Here is a 20,604-nt window from a genome sequence, read left to right as displayed (position 1 = left end):
GTTATAATAATGTTAATGGCATTTATTGTAAAAATGCTAACATGTATGTCTATATTTGTCTGTGTGTGTGTATGTGTCTGTGTGTGTGTGTGTGTGTCTGTGTGTGACTTAATTGAGTTAAAGGCAGCTGGTCTGAAGGCTTTGCTCTGTCAGGAGACAAGTAAGGGTTGCAATGTTAAGTAGCTAGATCTAAGAGGTAAAGGGAACATTTGCATTTTTAAATAAACCAGGCAGGATTATTTTCGAAGGAATGAGGTGAAACGTGTCACCTAACCAGGTGAAGCTCAGAAAAAGTGTGTTTATTTTTACCACAGATTACTGGTAAAATAAGTACAATGAGAAATTTTGTTATGATTAGGGAAGTAAAGCCCAAAGGCATAGTGAAACAATGCGAGTTTCCATTCAATAGGGAAGCTATGTGTAAAGGAGCGACGGTTCTGTGTAAGGGTAGGCAATTTAAGATCTAATGAATGTGAGAAACCATCAACATCTACGCCTCAACATGCTGTCTACAAGGAACTGAACGTAAGGAAACTCTCCTTGAATTGGATTGTTCAGGGTATCATGACTCATTGTCTGGGTATTTTAAAACCCACGGGTCTTACTGATGCCCTAATGAAAGTGCAACTGGGAGTTAGATTAATTAGGGGCTATTGAAGTTATCATAATAGGAACATGTGGATCTATGTATGTATTTAAAGGTTTTTCTCAATTAATAAAGGTTTAATTTAGTGTGGTAAGAAACATATAAGCCATGATAGTGTTATTGTTACTGAATTCAAAGCATGCAACTCGAAATGCAAAATGCAGAACAAGTTGTGACAATTGTTTCACGTTTCCCTTTGGGATTTGAGCAGCTCCGCATTCACCATCAGCAGTGCCATAACGTAGTTGGGGGCCCTTTGCCGGATAAGTTTGAAATTCTTTGATTGGGTTGGAGTTGCTGAATCTTCAGGTTACCATTATGAGAACCACTTTGGATTCATGAGTTGGTGTGCGCTTTGGTGAAGCAGTGGGACTGCAATATGGCTTTGGCAGTTGCTCAGTCATGTTTAGGGGTTGACATTATAACTTCGGGCTGGTTTCCATAAGTTAATGGAATTGGTGGACAAATTACAATTGGGACAATCTGGATGGGCTAAAGAAGCAGATACAATTGAAAGTATAGCACAGCACTTAGTGTTGGAAGTGATAACTGACAATTGTGAGTCAAAGCTAGAGGCTTCCCGTTCTGTTAGAAATGAAGAGGCTTGAATTTGAACAATCAAAGGAACTGAGAAAACCTGAGTTGGAGGCAAACGAAAAGGAAAAAAAAATTGGGAATGCAATAAAAAAGAAACTGGAACAGGAGGTAGCAGAAAAAGAAAGGGAAAAAGGGAGATTATTTCCAAAAAATTGAAATGCGAAAACTTGATCTCCGAGGGAAAAGTTAGCAATGGAGGAGAGAATGAAGGAAAGAGGCTGAGAGTATCGGCTTAAAAAACTGGATTTCAAAAATGAGACAGCAGATGCTGAGGAAAGTTCTGAGGATGAAATAAAACCTTTAGAATAAAACGCACTGGGGAGATTTTTATATTTTTACAAGCTCTTCCAAAGTTTGAGGAAAGGGATGTGGAAGCTTTCTTCATTTAATTTAAGAGGATAGCTAAAGAGATGGAATGATCATAGGGAAACTAGGCATTGCTGTTACAATCCAGGTTGGTGGGTAGAGCACATGAGGTTTATGCTTCACTTACAGAAGAAATGTCGGTGAAATATTCAGTGGTTAAAAAAAAATGTTATATTGAGTACATGCGAGTTGGTTCCTGAGGCATACAGGCAGAAATGTGAGAATGTGAGAAAATAGCCTGGGGAAACTTATACTTGGTTTGGAATAGTAAAACAATGTATTTTTTATCGGTAGATACGAGCATTAAAAATAAAAAAGCAACATATTGCGCGCTTAGAGAGGCAATTCTATTAGAAGAACCTAAAGATTCAATTCGTTTGGTAGTGAAAACTCATGAGGAGGACCAATAGATTGAAACGGTAAGACAAGCAGCAGAGAAAGCTGAAGATTAAGAGTTATTCCATAGAGCTAAATATTTATTCATCACCGTTTTAAATCAGACAAAGATAGAAAGTTGGGGGGAGGCGAAATAAATGTGGGCCATCAGGTAAGAGAAGGCGTAGGTGGAAATTCACTGGTCGTTTAATTCAGTGTAAAAAGAAGGGTGCTGAGGGTACAAGCAACATTCTAAATTTGGGCTGGATTCATTGTAGTCAAGTTGAGCATACGAAATCTGTATGCTGGAAATTGCAGGGAAAACCTGTTGGAATTATGTGTCCAAAAAATGTTGTGGAAGTAAAAGTACTGTGGGTTCAGAGGTTCAGGAACAGGAAAAAACAAGGTTTGTGTACACGTAAATCACGGACAAACAATGATATGTAAACAAATGGGAATATGTTCACAAGTTACCCAAGAGAATTCGAAGGATCAAGTTGCAGAAATGTTTAAAGGTGTTGTGTGTAAAGGGGAACTCGTCCCATGTGTACTGGGAGAAGTAGGTAAAGATGTTAGAATTTTAAGAGGCACAAGGGCTAGTGAATCCTTAATGTTTTGGGATAGTGACATTTGTTCTTCAGAGGGAGTATTGCAGGAACAGGTGATAATATTCGGGAGCATGGAGATGCTAAACCTATTCCATTGTTGAAGTTAAATTTAAAGGGTAAGTGGGAAGCAGGCGAGTTGATTGTTGGAGTCTTGGAAAAATGCCCATTTCAGGGGTTCAATTTATTTTGTGTAATGATATAGCGGGATCACAGGTTTGCATGAGGCCTATGATAGTGAAGTAGCCAATAAAAGCGTTTTCAACAGAGGTGATGCAGAAAGGGCATCCTGGATTGTTTGCAGGTTGTGTGATAACGAGATAACAGGCTCATAGCTTGAAACAATAACAGGAAATTCAGAGGCACGGAAAAGATGTGGAAATCCAATTAGATAACATGTTGTATGATAACATTTTTCACGACGAAAGAACAAAGGGGAAATGAGCTGAAGTGTTTAACGGAAAGATGTTGGTGAAGTTACAGGGAAAAAAGGATGCGCAAATAGAACATTTATTTCAGACAGCTTACTCAGAAACAGAGGCAAAATGTGTTCCAGAATGTTATGGGTCGTGTTTTAATGAGAGAACGGAGGGTGCTTCAACAAATGGGAGCTGGAGAGATGTGTCTGAGATTGTAATGCCATTTGGATATAGAAATGAGTCTCTGAGGATAGCTCATGAAATTCCAAATGCGGGACGTTGAGGAATAAGAAACACACAGGCAGAGATTAAACGAACAAAAACAGAATTACCTGGAAAAACTCAGCAGGTCTGGCGGGATCGGCGGAGAAGAAAAGAGTTGACGTTTCGAGTCCTCATGACCCTTCAGCAGAACTGAGTAAAGTTAGGAGAGCGGTGAAATATAAGCTGGTTTAACGTGGGGGAGGGTGGGCGGAGAGAAGTTGGGGGAGGGGGTGGTTGTAGGGGCAAGCAAGCAGTGATAGGAGCAGATAATCAAAAGATGTCATAGACAAAGGAACAAAGACGTGTAAAAGGTGGTGATAATACCTAAGAGAATGTGCTAATTAAGAATGAATGACAGGACACTCAAGTTACAGCTCTAGTGGGGGTGGGGTGGAAAGACTGACAGGGCATTACAGTTATAGATTTTAAAAAAATGGAAATAGGTGGGAAAAGAAAAAGCTATATAAATTATTGGACAAAACAAAAGGGAGGGGGAAGAAACGGAGGGGGTGGGGTTGGGGGAGGGAGTTCAAGATCTAAAGTTGTTGAATTCAATATTCAGACTGGAAGGCTGTAAAGTGCCTAGTCGGAAGATGAGATGCTGTTCCTCCAGTTTGCGTTGGGCTTCACTGGAAAAATACAGCAAGCCAAGGACAGACATGTGGGCAAGAGAGCAGGGTGGAGTGTTAAAATGGCAAGCGACAGGGAGGTTTGGGTCTTTCTTGTGGACAGACCAAAGGTGTTCTGCAAAGCGGTCGCCCAGTTTACGTTTAGTCTCTCCAATGTAGAGGAGACCGCATTGGGAGCAACGAATGCATTAGACTAAGTTAGGGGAAATGCAAGTGAAATGCTGCTTCACTTGAAAGGAGTATTTGTGCCCTTGGACGGTGAGGAGAGAGGAAGTGAAGGGGCAGGTGTTGCATCTTCTTCGTGGGCAAGGGGAGGTGCCATAGGTGGGGGTTGAGGAGTAGGGGGTGATAGAGGGGTGGACCAGGGTGTTACGGAGGGAACGATCCCTATGGAATGCCGCCAGGGGGTTGAAGGGAAGATGTGTTTGGTGGTGACATCATGCTGGAGTTGGCGGAAATGGCGGAGGATGATCCTTTGAATGCGGAGGCTGGTGGGATGATAAGTGAGGACAAGGGGGACCCTATCATGTTTCTGGGAGGGAGGCGAAGGCGTGAGGGTGAATGCGCAGGAGGTGGGCCGGACACGGTTGAGGGGCCTGTCAACGACCGTGGGTGGAAAACCTCGGTTAAGGAAGAAGGAGGACTTGTCAGAGGCACTGTTTTTGAAGGTAGCATCATCAGAACAGATGCGGTGGAGGCAAAGGAACTGGGAGAATGGGATGGAGTCCTTACAGGAAGCGGGGTGTGAGGAACTGTAGTCGAGGTAGCTGTGGGAGTCGGTAGGCTTGTAATGGATATTGGTGGACAGTCTATCACCAGAAATTGAGACAGAGAGGTCAAGGAAGGGAAGGGAAGTGTCAGAGATGGACCATGTGAAAATGATGGAGGGTTGGAGATTGGAAGCAAAATTAATAAATTTTTCCAGGTCCCGACGAGAGCATGAAGCAGCACCGAAGTAATCATCGATGTACCGGAGAAAGAGTTGTGGGAGGGGGCCGAAGTAGGACTGGAACAAGGAATGTTCCACATACCCCATAAAGAGACAGGGATAGCTGGGGCCCATGTGGGTACCCATAGCCACACCTTTTATTTGGAGGAAGTGAGAGGAGTTAAAGGAGAAATTATTCAGTGTGAGAACAAGTTCAGCCAGACGGAGGAGAGTAGTGGTGGATGGGGATTGTTCGGGCCTCTGTTCAAGGACGAAGCTAAGGGCCCTCAGACCATCCTGGTGTGTGATGGAGGTGTAGAGGGATTGGACGTCCATGGTGAAGAGGAAGCGGTTGGGGCCAGGGAACTGGAAATTGTTGATGTGACGTAAGGTGCCAGAGGAATCACGGATGTAGGTGGGAAGGGACTGGACAAGGGGAGGGAGAAGGGAGTCAAGATAACGAGAAATGAGTTCCGTGGGGCAGGAACAGGCTGACATGATCGGTCTGCCGGGACAGTTCTGTTCGTGGATTTTGGGTAGGAGGTAGAAGGGGGCCGACCGAGGTTGGGCGACTATCAGGTTGGAAGCTGTGGGAGGAAGATCTCCAGAGGAGATGAGGTCAGTGACAGTCCTGGAAACAATCACTTGATGTTCAGTGGTGGGGTCATGGTCCAGGGAGAGGTAGGAAGAAGTGTCTGCGAGTTGACGCACAGCCTCCGCGAGGTAGAGGTCAGTGCGCCAGACAACAACAGCACCACCCTTGTCAGTGGGTTTGATGACAATGTTGGGGTTGGACCTGAGAGAACGGAGTGCAGTAAGTTCAGAGAGAGACAGATTAGAATGGGTGAGAGGAGCAGAGAAATTGAGATGACTCATGTCACGCCGACAGTTCTCAATGAATAGAACAAGAGAAGGTAAGAATCCAGAGGGAGGGGTCCAGGTGGAGGGAGAATATTGGAGGTGGGTAAAAGGATCCATTGAACGGGGAGAGGACTCCTTCCCAAAGAAGTGAGCACGGAGACGAAGACGGCATAAGAAGAGTTCAGCATCGTGCCGAGCCCGAAATTCATTAAGATGAGGGCGTAATGGTATGAAACTAAGTCCTTTGCTGAGCACTGAACGTTCAGCATTGGAGAGGGGAATGTCAGGGGGTATAGTGAATACGCGGCTGGGGCTGGGATTGGAAGATGGGGTGGGGACGGAGGGACAAGCAGGAGTGGAGGGTCCTAGATGGGTGTTGGTGTCGATGAGTTGTTGGAGCTTGCGTTCCTTAGCACTTGAGAGAAAGAGAAAAAGTTTCTTGTTGAGGCGTCGGATGAGACGAAGAATAAAATGAAACTGGGGGCACGCGCAGCTTTGAAAAAGGGTGCGGCGGTGCTGCTGGAGGGAGAGGTCGAGTGTGTTCATATGGCGGCGCATGGCACTGAGCGTGGATCTCAGAATGCGACTGGAACAGCAGTCTGAGAAACGTTTTATGTCCCGGAAATACCTGTAATCCTGGGTCGGTTCGAAACAAGAGGGATGGAATTTCAGTTGAAATCCACGTGGGGTAAGTCGGAGACGGAGACAGTCACTGAGAACGGAAATATGGCTGTGAAAGCGGGTTTTAGTAAACACCTTGTTTGGAGATTAAAAGAACTTGTTTTGGCCTGGATTGCATAGGGCTGTAGTCAAATTCTGTAGAACATTTAAACACATATCAGGTGATAGCGAAACCACAAGCAGTGATTAAGGCAACGCTTTAATTTCAATTCCATCCTTTGGAAAACCTTTTACTAGGGCCATGATTGATCGTGCAGGACACCTCCCTAAGAATAATAGTGGAAATCAGTAATAAATGACAATAATGAATGTGTCTACCAGGTTTACCAACACCCAATTGCACCAAGCAATTTAACTTGGTAACTGACGCGAGTGATATAGGTGTTGGGCCATACAGCTCCAAGAAGATGACAAAGGAACTGACAAATAGAATACTTTTCTAAGAAGTTGAATACACACCGGGGAAGATATTCAGTGATTGAAAAGGAAACTTTGAGTTTTGGTGTTAGCGTTGCAGCATGTTGAGATCTACGTTGCAAGCAATTCTTCAGAAATAATTGTTTATACAGACCATAATCCTTTAAAGTTTCTGGACAAATTTCGAGACAGAAGTGCAAGGCTATTCAGATGGAGTTTATTACTGCAACTATTTAAACGACAGATTATGCATTTAGTATAAGATGGGTTAATAACAATGAAGCCATCTTTTTAAATTAAACGGTTAATTTTTTGAATGAGGCAGGGGAAGTCTGAAAGATGTAATAATGGTATTGGAATTTATTGTAAAATAGTGATACCCGTGTCGATTTGTGCCTGTTTTTGCGCCTCTTTATGCCTTTAATGAATTAAAGGCAGCTGGCCTGAAGGCTTTGATGTGTCAGGAGAAAACTTACGTTTGAGATGTTGAGTAGATAGATGTAAGACGTAAGGGACACATTTGAATTTTTAGATAAACCTGACTTGATTGTTTTCAAAGGAGGGGTGAAATGTGTTACCTAGTCAGGTGAGGTTTAGACAATGTCGGTTTATTTTTCCCAAAGATTATTGGGAAAATTAGTATTATGAGATTTTGTTTATGGTCAGTGAGGTAACGTCCAAAGACATAGTGAAACAATGGGAATTTGCATTCAAAGGAGGAAAAATGGGGAAAAAAGAACGAATGTGGGAGGCATTTTAAGACCTAACGAATGTGAAAAGCCTTCAGCACCTACGTCTCAAGCTTCTGTCTACAAAAAACTGAGGTTAAGGAAACTCACTTTGAATTGGATTGTTCAGGGTATCATGTTTATTTGCCTGGGCCCTTTAATGCCTATGTGTCTTACCGTTGCCTTAACGAACTTGTAACAAGGATTTAGAATAATTAGGGGTTTAGGCATTATCAGAACATCAATTTGTAGATCTATGCATGAGTTTTAAATTTAGACAGCAGCTTGAGGCATAGATGCTGAAGGCTTTTCACATTCCTTAGTTCTTAAAATGCCTCCCGCATTCGTTCTTTTTTCCCCTTTTTCCTCCTTTGAATGCAAATTTCCATTGTTTCACTAAGTCTTTGGACTTTACCTCACTGAGTAATAAACAAAATCTCATAAACAGTTTTTAATAACTGTTATAACTTTTGTTGGTTTTAAAAATGTAAACAATATTAACATAATGGAATTGGCGGAGAAGCCTCTTATATGGAAGCTAAGCAAATTCCATCAGAAATTTGATGGCTACATGCATAGGCATCCATATACTTGGAGCATAATTTACTTGTTAAAAAAAGAAACAATTAATTTCTTTGCACATTTCCTTCCTGTGAAAATACAAGTCGGCTCTTTCTAATCATTTAAAATATCTCTAAGTGCAAAAATGCCACTCTTCCTTCTTCACACATTCCAATAAGAGATTTCAGATAGCAAATCTTAGATAAGACATCCCACAAAACAGCCTCTTCCCCTTTCTATATACCTATATACCTATGTACCTATCTACTGACAGACTGACCAATCTCTGTCTCCATCTCGTTCACTAGTTCTCTTTATACCTTTATCCATAGTTCTCTCACTCTCTCACATTCTCTGTGAGCTGAGACTTGAAGAAAGATTGTTTATTCCTTGTCTTGGAAACAAATAATCTTTGTCGTTTGTTTGGATGGTTAATTCATGTTTGTCGTTTCCAGAGGGCGCTAGGCATTTGCTTGTGTCAATTCCCATCAGTCTATTCAATATTTTATCGAACATGGCTTGTGTAATTTTCACCCTCCTTTGCTGTAGTAACTTTCAGTCCAAACATTTGACCAATTATGTGACGGTGATAATTTCCCATAATGGTTCGTGCAAAATTCGTGTGGCATCAAGGAGCCCTCGCAAAACTGGAGTCAAGGGGAATCAGGAGAGAAATTGTCCGTTGGTTGGAGTCACACCTGGCACAAATGAAGATGGTTGTGGTTGTTGGAAGTCAATTATCTTAGTTGCATGGCATCATTGCAGGAGCTCCTCAGGGTAGTGTCCTCTGCCCAAACACCTTAAGCTACTTCATCAATGACCTTCCTTCCATCAGAAGGCCAGAAGTGGTGATGTTCGCTGATGATAGCACAACGTCCAGCATCATTCATGAGACCTCAGATACAGAAGCATTCATGTCCGCATACAGAAAGACGTGGACAACATCCAGGCTTGGGCTGACAAGTGGCAAGTAACATTCGCGCCACACAAGTGCCAGGCAATGACCATCACTAACAATAGAGGATCTCACGAATATCCATGTAATTTAATGACATTACTATCGCTGAATCCCCCAGTAGCAACACCCCGGGGTTACCATTGAGCAGAAACTGACCTGGACTGGCATATAAATACTGTGATTACAAGAGCAGACCTGGGGCTAGGAACCCTGCGGCGAATAATTCACTTCCTGACTGCCAAAGCCGGTCCACCCTCTACAAGGCACAAGTCCAGATGATCATTTTTGTGGAAAATACAAACAACTTAGCACGTTTAGCTTCCACATTGAATGCCACCTCTAATTGTTGCTGCCATTTTTGCAATTATGTCTATCTGTCTCCCAATTTTCTATAAAAATGGAGATGTGTTTGCAGTTTCCAATCTAAGGGGGCAATCCCTGAACGGAGGGAGCTTTGGAAAATTGTAGCCAAATTACATATTATTTACTGACCTTCTTAAATATGAGCTTTGGATAAAACCATCAGACCTGGGGAATTGTTATTGTTTAGAGACATCGTCTTTTATAATATTCTTTCCTTTCTTACCTTTACGTTATCAGTTCAAGTCTTTAATATATATTCGTGATGATCCTGGAATGTCAGCTGTACGATTTTCTTCCTATTCTGTTGGGATGTAAAAAGTAATTGTGTAAACAGCCTGCCATATGCTTATTTTCGGTTGCAATATTACTCGCCTCTGTATTTTAAAAGGCTCACATTTCTGACATAAATAAAGTATAAAATACGAACATACCCAGCCCCACTCCCACCTCCCAAGGTGCTTTTCTTCTTTGTTAATATATTCTTAGAGTTGCTCCTGTCTAGCTTTAATCAGTCAGCGAGGCAGAGAGTTAGAGGGGGAGGGGTAGATTGAGAGGCAAAGAGATAGATAGAGAGATTGATAGAGGTAGAGAGAGATAGGTGAAGAGAGTGCGAGATACTAGCAGATTTCAGAAAGAGACAGACAAATTCTTGAAACTTGTAGACATATGGGAAAAACACAATAATGCAAATAAGTGCCAAGTGCTGCAGTTCAAGAATTAAAATCGAGAGTATAATTTAAATTCAACTATTTTGACGGGGTCCCACGGGAGATGTCCCTGGGCGTGTAGAAGTTATGAGACGTTGTTAATCCATTTGAAAATGTGTATTGGATGATTGGTTTTGGATAAGCAGCATTAACGTTGAAAAAAATAATCAGACTGACTTGATTTTGATCTTTACAATTATGTTGTTTGGCCTCAACTGGATCATGGTTCACTATTCTGGGTACCGCCCTTTTGGAGGGATGTCATGAACCTGAGGCGGTGGGCGGAGTCGGGGAGGAGAAAAGTGTTACTAGGACGATGCCAGGGAGAATAGAGATATTTCAAAAGTTAGAATTGAAGTTGGACTTTCTCTTCTTATCCCAATTAGTGGGACCGCTAATAGAGGCATTCAAAATTATGAGAGGTTTTGATAAAGCAGCTAAGGATAAATTATATCTTCTGTCAAGTGGATCGGTAATCGGAGGTCACACATTGGAAATAATTTTCAAAATAAAGAAAGGAGAACTTTACTTTCTCACTGGCAGTTGCTGAGACCCAGAAGACACAAACTGTAAAGATGGTGGAATTATATTTTGATAGAATATTTGTTTTTAAATGACATGGGCACGTACCAAGGGAAGGCGAAATTGCAGGGTCATTGGAGCAGAACTGGGATGAATTGTTAAAATGGAGCGCTCTTTCAAACAGCAAGCATGGGCATGGCGGGCTGAATGACCTCCTGTTGTGCTGTAATTTCTATCCTTCAAAGAATCCATTCTGCTTTTGAATATTTCTCGCCTTCTGAAATAATTGTAAGAATTTTACGGGTTTAGATCCATAGCAATAATATTTTTAACTTGCAACTTTCTTTAGTTTTTCCCTGTTGCAGTTCTTATCATCCCCTTCACCTTCCTTTGTCTCATTTTTGTCTCCTCCAGCCCCGTTGATGTAGGTTATTCCTTTTTCTTTATGTGACCGATAGAGCACTCCGAGGAAAGAATGGATTGATAGCTGAGACTGGAATTGATACAAGAATACGGGGAGAACATGGACAGTGCTATCACTGCTAAAGTGACGCAGCATGATGAGGAAAAGCCTGAACAGCAGGAGGAGGTTGAGATTAATGCGGGGCCCGGTGGTAAAGGAGGATCGTGTAGATTAGTCTGGTATTCATAGGGATTTTGTAAAAGTTGGGCAGTGCAATTGAAGCCACGTTGATAAGTTCCTCAGGGTAGTGTCCTAGGCCCAACCATCTTCTGCTGCTTCATCAATAACCTTCCTTTCATCATAAGAAGTGGGGATGTTCGCTGATGGCTGCACAATCCTCAACACTATTCGTGACTCCTCAGATACTGAAGCAGTCCATGTCCAAATGCAATAAGATCTGGACAATATTCAGACTGGGGCTGACAAGTGGCAAGTAACACTCACAACATACAAGTGCCAGGCAATAACAATCTCCCACAAGAGAGAATCTAATCATCGCCCCTTGGCATACGATAGCATTACCATCACTGAACCCACCCTCTTTCAACATCCTAGGGGTTACCATTGACCAGGAACTGAACTGCACTAACCAGGTAAATGCTGTGGCTGCAAGATCAGGTCAGGGGCCAGGAAAGTGCGGCGAGTAACTCATCTCCTGACTCCCGAAAGACTGTCCACTATCTAAAAGGCACAAGTTAGGAGTGTGGTGGAAGACTCTCTCCACTTGCCTGGATGAGCGCAGTTTCCACAATATTCAAGAAGTTTGACACCATCCAGGGCAATGATTGGCCCCCCATCAACAAACATTCAACCCTTCCACCACCAACGCAAAGTGACAGCAATGTGTAGCATTTACAAAATACACTGCAGGGTCACACCAAGGCTCATTGGACAGCACCTTCCAAACCTTAACTCCTGGAACTCCCTCCCTGACAGCACTATGGGTGCACCTACACCACAGGGACTGGAGCAGTTCAACAAGGAGGCTTACTTCCTCCATCTCAAAGGCAATTAGGGATGGGAAGTAAATGCTGGCCTTGCCAGTGACACACACACCTCATGAATTAATTTTAAAAAACAATGCTCTGAGAGAAGAGAGGGTAAGTAGACGATATTTTGAATTGATATAGGTATATGGGGAGAGACATTGCCATTAGGATTATTTTGGGATTGATACAGGACTATGTGGATATTGTTGGAGCTTTAGTTTTGGATTGTTACAGTATTACGGGGAGACTGGAAAGTGATGTGATTTCATGATTATTACGGGCTATGTGGCAAACAGCACAGTGTGATTCATTGAGAATTGGAGACGATCTATTGGAGAGATCGTGGGCAGCAGGGATAGATTTTGATTGTCAGAAGAAAATGGCTAAAGATCGAACTGGTGACATTAGTGTGGGGCTGAGATCGAGCCAGCGGGGCAAAGCACTTATATTTGCATAAACAGGAGGCTACGGGGATGTCGTGTGCTTTTGTATTTTTTTCAGGATTGATGCAGACGTTTGGAAAGGCCTTGTCAGTGAGTTTGTTTCTGGATTGATCGCGATCACTGAAGCAAGAGCAAGTCAAGGGGATTAATTGAGGACTGTTACCTGGCTATGAGGAGAGTGTGAGCAGCGAAATGCAAACTGGGTTGATAGAGGACACAAGGAGCGGGTGTTAGTTTTATTAACCTACTGGGCTAAGGAGATACAGCGAGGCTGTGGGGTTGCCTTGTGACTGATACAAGGCTATGACAGGCCGATGGTTTAAGCCTTTAATGTGGAACGATACGGACTATGGAAAGTGAGTAGGGCCTTTGTGATTTGTTTACGATTGTTACCTGACTATGGAGAGAGAATAAACGGTGTGTTTAGTTTCTAATTGATGCGTGATTACAGGAAAAGTGCTATTCAGCGAGAATATTTAGAGGAATGATACAAGACCACAGGAGCAGTGGCATTGCTGAATAACGGTACAGCACAATGGAAAGAGAATGGAGTTGCTCGAGAATTGTGCAATACAATAGAGGGAGAGAGAGAGAGAGAGAGTGCTGCTGGACAATGTTAAAGGCCGGGACAGTGAGATTAACTTTAGATTTGTGCAGGCGAGACAGTGAACGTAGCATGGAATTCATACTGGAAAACGGGGAGGGTCAGGGAGCAATGTGACGAGTTTTGAATTGATACAAACCTATAGGGTAAGAGGTGGCAGTGAATGTAGTTTCGGGTTAGCACAGGGCTATTGGCAGAGTGTGTGTCACTGGATCAGTGCTGAATTGGTACCGAATTATGGAGTACAGACATTTCAGGAAAATTAATAAATGATTTCGACAGGGACAGTTGGGGATAGTTTTCCTTTGATACACATGAAGATAAGAACTGGAGTTGGCCATTCAATCTTTAGAGTCTTTGCTGCCATTCGGGATCATACCTGATATGTACTAAAAACCTGCATACATGTTGTGGCCAAAGAAACAAAAATGCAATCTCTCGTGAGAAAAAAAAAGTACAATTGATCTTAGATTTTAAATTATTGACTGAGCTAGCTGGTATTGCTGTCTTTGGGAGAGAGTTCATCACCTCTACCTCAATTTTCACAAAAAACGTTTCTGACCAATACCAAAGGTCATGTCCACTTTTTTGCACATGTCCCCATCTGCAGAAAACAAAATTGTTTACCGTTATCTGGTTTGTCCAGTAAGTTAAAAAACAATCAATTTACCCCTTGCCCTTTTCTGTTTCACTGTATACAAAATCAGTTTATAGAATTTTGCTCATGTTGCAAAACTGTAAGGGCTGTTAACATTCAGGCGAATCTGCAATGCGCTTCATCTATGGTCAATATATTTATCATTCTTGGCCATTTCAAAGGGCCTTACGCAGTGCTCCAGATGTATTCGTGGAAGGGATTTATGTTGCTGCAGAAAAACATGCAGTCTTTATAGTCTAGTTGTGCTGTGATTAAAGGCTATTTTTCATTGCCATTTGTTGTTTCTTTTCACGCATGACTACGAGATTTTAGTGATCTGTGTATGGGCTTCCTTAAATCTTTTGGGAGTCACACTTCCTAGAATTTCTTCACTTCAGAACTACTGGGAGGATTTTTTTTATACTTCCAAATTACCTGCACTCGCATTTGCCGAAGCTCGAATTCATCTACCACAGTTTCTCTCATTCACATGAACAATAAATGCCCCTTTGCAATTCTATACTGTATCTACTATACTTACTATGTATGGCTGGCAATTGTGTTATTAAAATGAGGTGCATAAATAGGGTAGACACGAAGGAAAGTTTCCCATTGGTGGAGGGATCAATAAATAGGAGGCATAGATATAAGGTGAGGGACAGGAGGTTTAGAGGGGATCTGTGGAAGGATTTGTTCACGCAGAGGGTGGTGTGAATCTGGAACTCACTGCCTGAAAGGGTAGTAGAGGCAGAAACCCTCATAACATTTAAGAAGTATTTGGATGTGCACTTGCGATGCCATGGCATACAAGGCTATGGGCCTAGCGCTGGAAAATGGGATTAGAACAGTTAGGTACTTGTTTGACCGGCGCAGAGTCGATTGGTCGAAGGGCCTTTTTCTGTGCTGTAGACCTCTATTACTCTATGTCTCTAAAATGATAATGCATATGGTGAATAGTTGAGTCTCAGAAAAGAGGTCACGTCCACTGAAATCGGAGTACACATCCGTTAGGCCTGCATTCTGACTTCGACTGCCTCACTAATGTCCTAAAATAAGGCCAACAACTTCACTCTAATTTCACTGACATTAATATTAGCCTGAAAGTTTTTTTTTTTCTCTCATGTGCATTTAAACATTTTGTAATGTATTGCAGAAAGCCAGATAAACATTATCAATAGGCATTACTCTGTCCAGTCCGTTAGCTGTTTCCAATCGTTTGTATTAAAATTGTCGTTTAGTAGTGTAGAAATGAGTACTGCTGAAAAAAAGATACATGCTATTGTTTGGAGTAAGAGATAGTTTAATTAATTTACGTTTTTATTTTGTTGTTAGGAATGATTTTTAACTTTAATGTTTAAGTTTGACTTGTATTTCTGTATCTGTGCGTTAAGAAAAGGTCAACTTTAGATTTAGTTTCATTTTAAAAGGTCCCTGCATTTCTAGTGAGAGTTTTAAGACTGTTGCAGGTAAGTTAAACAAAAAATGGTAAACAAACTAGGCTGCTGACTAGCAACAGGTGTCAAGAGATGCTGGTCCCTCCCACAGACACAAACACAGGAGATATTGCAAACAACAGTTTGGTTTCGAAGCTGTTGGAGTTAAGTTGGCTTTGAAAGTAGGTACCAGGAGAGACGGGAGCAAAGGGAACAGATAGCCAGTCCCAAACTAAAGAAAATAAAAACAAAATCCAGGGGTTTGGAACAGGAGAAAGTCCCAAGCAACATTCGAGTCAAAGGAATGTCAGGAACCTGGAAAAGGTTATGTTAAGTTAAGTTAAGAGTAAATGGCAGAAGGAAAGGCTCCAACCCTGAGACTTAAAGAGGCAAAAGCTGCAGGAAGTAGATTTAAAGCTTGAACAGCTTGCAAGAGGCCAGAAGGTCCAAAGAGACGGCTGAAGGTCTGTAACTCTTTGCTATGGGCACGTGAAGCAGCGGTGCACTGTTGACAGCTGATTCGCTCACAGAGGGTGTGTGGAAGAAAACCTGAATGCATGTGTTGACCCAGTGGAGAGGAATGTCGGAAGGAGAGCTCGAAACACTGGAGGTGAACCATTGTGAAAGGCGTCTGAGAGAAAACTTTGGTTTAGGAGAAGATTCCAAAGCGGGTTTTTCGAGGGTGGAGATTGGAAGCCCTCGTTTTGAAAGAAGCGGTTTGGTGAGACCAGCTGGCTCACGGAATAAAAAATGCGTTGGGGGAGTTGAGGAGAGATCCATAACACCTGACTGGGGTGACATCTATCACTTGGTTTCAGAGTGTGGTGTGTCTGACCACAGGTCGCCTATTGAATTACATGGACTGTGTACCTACTTGTGTTAGCCTTACAAATCTGTATAAATCTATAAATGGATAGATGTGGGTGCAGTATTGTAATAAATTTTATCTTTTCTTGTTTAATAAATGTTTTATTGTTTTGTTAAAAGTCCATTAGCTGACTCAGGTGACTCTGTTCAGTAGCTGTTGTCTACGTATCTAAACAAACAGATGAAAGTCAGGATTGATCAAGCTGGGTTCCACCCTGAGATCATGCAGGTCCACGGGTAACCTCGGCTGGGATCGTAACACTATCAAAGCTTTTAATCTTACACTCATCAGGACAGAGGTCCGGCGAGAGATAGGAGGGGGAGGGGGAAGAGTGAGAGGGTGAGAGGCCAGAGGGAAGGGGTGTTAGATTATTTTGCAACGCCAAGGACAGTGGAATGACATACTGGTAGTTCCGGGGCTATGGGAAGCCAGTGGAGTAACTGATTAGTTTGGGATTGTTATACCACTATGGGAAGAGAGCAGGACATTGGGATTTATCTGTGAATGCTGCTGGGCTATCGAGGAGAGAGCAGCAGCAGGAAGAGTTTGGAAACGATACGAGGCTAATGGAATAACGCAGGGCAATGGAACTATTCTGGGAACGTACACAGGTATACGATGTGAATGTGGGGCAGTGGAATTACTTTTTTGTAAGTGATACAGGGATAAGGGGGCATGGTGGGGCAATGGGATTAGTTTTGGAATTGATGCAGGGCTATGGGGAGGACTGGAGTATTGTGATCTGCAGGAGAGATTAAGGGTTATTAGGAGGAAAGCAAGAAGTTGAAGTTTATGCCATAATGATATCAGGCAGGGCCTTGTTGAATGATGCAGCCATTCCGGCCTATTTCTGTTCCAAATATGATATTATGACTGAAATCAGTTTTGGTTGATACGGAGCTGCGGGGACAGGGAGGCGTAGTGGAGTTGGTTTGGCATTGATGCAGCGCTACGGAGAGAGACAGACAGTGGGGTTACTTTGTATTTGATACAAGCTATGAATGGAAAGTGGAATATTGAGATTATTTTGACATTGTTGCAGGAGGGAATGGAAAAGGATTGGAATCGTTTGCAGATTGTTACCGGGCTACGGAATAAAAGCGGGACACTTGGATTGGTTCGAGTTTGATCAAAGGCTATGGGGAGAGACCGTGGCAGTGGGATTATTTGACATTGATACAGGGCTATGAGGAGATTGTGGCCCAGTAGGATTAGTTTGAGATTGATAAATCGTTGTGTGCAGAGAGGGGGATAGTAGGAGTATGTTGGGGATTGATAAACAGTTATGGGGAGAGTCCTATTAGTTGGGAACTGATACAAGATGACGGATAGGGAGCGGGGCAGTAGGATATTTTGTACTTGATACAAGGTGTTGGGGAAGGAGCGAAGCATTTGATTAACTTGGGATAAATTCAGGGCCACTGAGAGAGACTGCGCAATTGGGATTAGTTGTGTAATCACATAGAGCTTCGGTGTGAAGGAGGAGCAGCGAAATTGGTTTAGAAATTATCCAGATAATGAAACGGGCATTGAGATTGGTTTAGCAATGATAGCGGGTCAAGACCAGGGAGCAGGAAAGGCACATTACTTTTGGGTTTGATGGGTTGTAGAGGGGAAGTGAACAATTTCGGGATAGGTCCAGGGCTCCGGGGATGCAGTCTTGTGGTGGGATTGGTCTGTGATTTTTGTAGAGCTACCGGGACAGCGCAGGGTAGTGAGATTAATCTATGAAAGTTATGAGCTTTAGATGAGAGCGCAGCTGTGGAATTAGTTTGGAAATTATACAGGACTGCATTAGAGAGAGAAAGATAGTGTAGTAATTTTGGATTGATAGAGGAAAATGCAGGGAGTGTGTAGCATTTGGGATGAGTTTGGGACTGATGCAGAGGAGGGGAGGGAGAGACCGGTGGAATGAATTTGGGATTGATACATTTCTATTGGGAGAGATAGGGGCACTGGGACATTTTTGGCATTTGGCGAGAGATTGAAGCATTGTGATGAATTTAGCAGTGATGAAACTCTATTGGGTGAACACAAAGCAGTGTGGTTAGTTTAGAAATGCAACAGCGCTCTGGGGAGGGAGCAAATATTTTAATTAGCTTGGGGATGATATGGATGATACGCAGGGAAAACATTGTTTTGGAATTGACGTAGTGCTAAGGGGAGGGAATGGGGGAGTGGGATTACTTCGGTATAGGGCCAGGGCCACGGAAAAGGAGTACAGTAATGGGATTAGTTTGGGATTGATATTTAGCTCCGAGGAGAAAGCAGAGAAGTGAGTTTAACCTGGGAATGCCTACGGATAAGTTTAGAGCAGTAATATTAGTTCATAAATGACAAAAGACTAACGGAAGAAGGCAGAGCAACGGGATTTGAGGAAATTGATGTACGTATATGGGAGAGACTATTGCACTTTGGGTCGACAAAAGAGTTAAGAGTTAACGTGGGCAAGCGGGAAAGGGCAGTTATTGTCACAATTATACCAGCCATCATCTTGTTGAATGGTGGAGCAAACTAGAGGAGCCGAATGGCCTATTCGTGTTCCTATTTCTTTTGACATTATGATTTGGATTAGTTCAGGTTGATACAGGGTTGTGGGGAGAGATAGGTGTAGTGGAATTGGTATTTCATTGATGCAGGGCTGCAGACACAGGCAGCAGTTAGTTTGTGATTGAATAAGGTTTATCGGGAGAGACTGGGGCAGTAAGATTACTTTGACAGTGAAATGTGGAGATAGAGTGACTGGAGGACGAATTTGGGACTGGGAGAGGGCTATGGAGATAGGGTGGGGCAGTGGGTTTAGTTTGGGATGATTCCAGTACTATGGAGGCTTGGAGAAGCAGTGGGATGACATTGGGTGTGATACAGATCTATGGGTGGAGAACAATACTGTGGGATTATTATGGCGTAGGCACAGGGCTATGGGGAGCCCGGGGGCAGTGGAACCATTTTGGCTTTGGCACAGGGCAATAGGGATAGAGCGGGAAAGTGTATCTATTTAGCATTGCTACAGGGCTATTGGGAGAGCGCAGGGCACTAAGGCAATTTTGGCGTTGGTACAGGATTTTGGGGCAAGTGCAACACAGTTGGATTAGTTTGGCATTGATATAGTGTGACGGCGAGGGAGTGGGACAGTGAGCTATTTTGTAATTTATACAAGGATATGGAGAGACAGTGAAGCCTTGGGATTGGTTTAGCATTTATACAGGAGAGTAGAGAGAGGCATTGGGGTTAGCTTAGTAATGAAAGAAGGTTTTGGGGTGAAGACGGGCCAGAAAGGTTAGTTCAAGAATGTTACTGGGCTATGGTGAGGGACCGGACGTCGAGATTAATTCATGAATTGATACACAGCTATTGGGAATTCACGGGACAATGGGATTTGTTTGTGAATAGATACAGGACTATGGGAGGTAGCAGAGCAATGCAATGGGTACGCATTTTGTCATTGCTGAGAATAGTTAATAACATTTTTTCCGACTGCATTGTGTTTATGTTGGCAGCAATTAATGGTTTCTCAGTCAGTTTCCTGTTTTGCTGAACAGTGAGTAACCATGGAAACCGTTCACCGCCACTATCAGTAGCAGGCAGATTTCCTCAGCAGCCTCTCTGTATTTCTTAAAACTCCCGGTATCAGAAAGGAAGCGATTAATCATTCTAAAGCAATCCGAGACATTTAACGGCCACGTTGTGCATTATAACAGCGAATCAGAAAAAATAAAACTGTTTCATAAAATTGCTGATGAGAATGTGGACGATGTGAATTGATAATATTACTGAGACATGTGTGGGTTTATACTGAACCTGCAGCGTTCCACTGTCTCCAATGTATTCCAAAGCTGCATCTCGCACAATCTGACATTTCATTTCCTAAATCATTGCTGCCCGGTCTAGTTCACTGCCTTTGCTCGGCATGGGTTTACTCTGCGGTGGGGAGAACAAAGTGCATCAGGTAATAGTTTTGCCCAGCAATTTCTTTCTGACTGATACTGTCGCACAGACATTCGTGGAAGAACAAAGACAGACCTGTCTAAGTTTCGAGTTCAATCATAACATCCAATGCAACCCATTCAGCAGGGGATAGAAACACCTCCGAAACATCTGAGATATTGCGGGAATCATCATCAGCATTATCATTATTATTATCATCTTATTATTGTTAGCATTATGATTATCAATAAGATTCTCTCTATAACAATAATTATTATTAACAAAATGAAAATCATCATCATTATCATTAAAATTATTATCATTATCGCTACCCTATCATTAATATAATCATTGTTGTTATTATTCTTGTTATATTTCCCATTACTAACATTATTATTATCATGGTCATTCTCATTGACAATAAAATTAATATTATGATTATCATAATCATGATCAGTATTATCAGTATTGTTAAAGTTAACATTGTCATTACCATTCTTGTTATGTTTCATATTATTGTGCACACGACCAGCTCGGGCCAGAACACGGAAACACCTGCCGTGAACAAGAAACTGTAACTTCACCGGTGCTGCGATAAGTTGTTAAGCTTTAC

At 42.5% G+C, this 20,604-nt stretch overlaps 1 long non-coding RNA gene across 1 annotated transcript; it reads right to left on the bottom strand.

The window, feature by feature from the left end:
• Positions 1-9,652: 9,652 nt before the first annotated feature.
• Positions 9,653-20,604, bottom strand: LOC144697638 (uncharacterized). Its single transcript, XR_013580414.1, has 3 exons — positions 20,485-20,604; positions 19,866-19,985; positions 9,653-9,699 (listed from the first exon to the last, which is right to left on the bottom strand). It is a non-coding gene; the product is annotated as an uncharacterized LOC144697638 (long non-coding RNA).

The sequence above is a fragment of the Cetorhinus maximus genome, chromosome 23, assembly GCF_964194155.1.
Source record: "Cetorhinus maximus chromosome 23, sCetMax3.hap1.1, whole genome shotgun sequence".
Lineage (NCBI taxonomy): Eukaryota > Metazoa > Chordata > Chondrichthyes > Lamniformes > Cetorhinidae > Cetorhinus > Cetorhinus maximus.
The sequence above is the reverse complement of the archived record's forward strand: the minus strand, read 5'-3'. Positions and strand labels throughout refer to the sequence as shown.